Genomic DNA, 2,741 nt, shown 5'->3' with positions numbered 1-2,741 from the left:
AAATAGAAACTTGGAACATTTATGTATTTGACTTCATTCAAATCAAAAAGCTGTAGAAGAAAGGCAAAAACATGAAAATCTTAAAAACAATCAATGAGCAACTATACGTTGTACACATCTGAAACTGTTCCATGGCCACGCATTTTCTAAGACCTCTTACTATTAGTTTCATGACTAATAAAAAAAAAATCCAAAGAGAGGACTTGCAGGGTGCATCTAAAAATTCATTGATTGCTAATACTGCAACCGTTTCCAGAATATAACCCGGTACCTCTTTTACCGGTACATAAATCATGGAACATGGCTTGGTATAACAGGTAACAACAATCCATGAACTGGGCCTTTGCCAATCCCTTGCTTATACAGTTACAAGTATATCTTAATAATCAGACCACATACAACCTTTTCCTTAAGTATTATATATGTCTGCATCGAAAATCTCTGTATCATATGAGACAAACTAAACAACATCAGACAATAGGCATGATATGTAGTACTCATCCCTTTATCTTTAAGGATAGTTTTTTAGCAACTATGCAGGTGAAATCATTACCTCGAGCTGCAAATGGAGGCGTTTCTGAACTTCAATTTGCAACCTTAAATTCTGCGATCGCAATGCTCCTGGTAAAGAAAGAGCGACAAAATTAAACATATAAGTAACTCTATATAACAATAAAAAAATAGCAGAGGTTTGTTATGCAGTTAGAAAACTGAAATTTATTACGTTTATTACATACCAAGTATTTGATTTTTTCGATAAGTGTCATCTTCTTCTCTAGAGGTTGTCCTGTGAAAGAAAGAAACACAATTAAATAAGGATACAGGTCCCCTTGTCCCTTTGTAACCTGTTGCCTTAGAGACATTAGACTCTCTAAGGAGTGATTAAATTTCTAGACACATACGTGGTTTGTAGCTCAGAAAAGCACATAGGTATTCTGTGAAAGAATGCCGGTAGCTTTCGAACTCTCCTGCTTTTATACTTTTCCTTTCTGTATTTTTGTTAGTAAGAAAATATAAAAACGGTAGAAAATAAGAAAAGGAGCTACCTGTAGCAGAGAAACAACATGCAATTCAGGGAAAAAATAAATAAACAGGCAGGGTTATTGGCAAAGTGGTGAAGCCAGGGTTATTGAAGAGATTCATAGCAGCCTTAGGAGTGGCTCCGATGGTGGAAAGGAAAAATCTAAGAGAATGGTAAGCGCCACTTTTTACAGTTAATAGCCTTAAGATATTACTTAGAGGAACGAAGAGAAGAGGAAAGCTTACGCACGTTCACTACCGCCAAGCTGATTAACAGCTTCAACGAAAGCCTCATGAAGTTCTTGTCTCCAACACATGCGTTTAAATCCGGTTCAGCAAAAACAAAACAATTAACCGCAAGACAAATAACAGACAGGTTGGCTCTATTGTATCACCTTTCTACTGAGTTTTAATAGCTGTCCTCCCACCCATCTTGGGTTTTAAACCCAAAGTCTGTGATTCTTCCTTTTCCCATGGAACTAACAAGCTGCATATACATAAGCATCTCTCTGGATAAGTTTTAGATTCAAATGCCAACACGATGACTCCAATTAAATGTCTGTATCTATTGCTTCAATATGAAAATCGAAGAACGTTTTGACTTTTGATCTGGATCTTAGCGGTTTACCTGTCTGTGTTTTAGGTCAGTAATTGTAGTTCTCATAACACCAAAATTCAAGAGATGAGTAAAGTGTCACTACCACTCCCATTTCCTCTGGGTACAATCCATGATCCCTCACACAACTTCCCTTGCACAAAATTTCAACTATCAAGAATATATGGCCACTTTTAAAATTTTATTTATCCCATACATAATTAAAAAAAAATGAAAACACTAAATAGATAAATAACCTGGCCAGCCGACACATTTTGATCCCATGTAACTTCACAACCTTTGTATATTCCAAGAAATCAATATCTGAGGAGCTAATTTCAGCTGAATCACTCTAGTGTCCATACTTGCGATGAAGTTGTACTATCTCAGTGCCTTTAGGTCCGAGTTCACCAACATATAGGCCTGTAATTCAAATACAGAACATATCCTAAGTTAAGTTGTACAAATACATTCTGAACCCATATCAAAGGTAAGATGGACATGAAACCTGGAAACAAATCGTCGATGTACCTAAACTGTAGATAACTTAAAACGGATTTGAGTTATAGTACACTCAGTTGAAGTTTGAAACCATAATGGAAGTTGAACAGAGTAAAATATGTACCAGAGAAACTAAGATACATGTGCTCATAAGGTAACAAATTATACATGTTAGCTTTCATTGAAAAGAGACCTTATGCCTTCTCTTCTCCATCATGTTCCTGTATCCATACCTAAAGGTGATCAACTGAAAAACATCTCACCAGTTTAACAAAAATCAGGAATGAGAAATTTCGAAAGAAACCTGTCTAATGTCAATCTTTCAGATGTCGAATTAAAAGTTCAAAATATTTTGACGCTTACTTTTTCCGAGTTAGGGCAGAGGTTGCATTCACCGGCACTGTCGTCTTCAAGGCCATACTTGAGGCTAAAAAAGATTTGTAAATTAGCTATGGTAAAATCACGAAATCAAGTATAATGAGACGGTGAACATATATCTCTCGCTTACCAAAGATCTCTTGCGTTCAGCTCCGGTTCTGATTTGATTTGCGTTCAGCTCCAGCTCCGGTTCTCTGTTTTTGGGGTGAAGGAAACAAATATGATATATGGATTAGACAGAAATCTT

General features: G+C 36.2%; 1 long non-coding RNA gene across 14 annotated transcripts; it reads right to left on the bottom strand.

Annotated features, from left to right (window-relative positions):
* Nucleotides 1-305: 305 nt before the first annotated feature.
* LOC130498115 (uncharacterized) lies at nt 306-2,741 on the bottom strand. 14 transcript variants are annotated; one of them, XR_008937056.1, is made up of 8 exons: nt 2,625-2,741; nt 2,124-2,543; nt 1,873-2,038; nt 1,649-1,786; nt 903-1,507; nt 738-787; nt 554-621; nt 306-441 (listed from the first exon to the last, which is right to left on the bottom strand). It is a non-coding gene; the product is annotated as an uncharacterized LOC130498115 (long non-coding RNA). The 14 variants fall into 14 exon arrangements; XR_008937055.1 differs by having other exon boundaries at nt 306-621; nt 903-1,183; nt 1,271-1,507; XR_008937057.1 differs by having other exon boundaries at nt 306-621; nt 903-989; nt 1,271-1,507; nt 2,625-2,740.

Source organism: Raphanus sativus, chromosome 2, assembly GCF_000801105.2.
Source record: "Raphanus sativus cultivar WK10039 chromosome 2, ASM80110v3, whole genome shotgun sequence".
NCBI lineage: Eukaryota > Viridiplantae > Streptophyta > Magnoliopsida > Brassicales > Brassicaceae > Raphanus > Raphanus sativus.
This window is presented reverse-complemented; position numbering and strand designations above follow the sequence as displayed.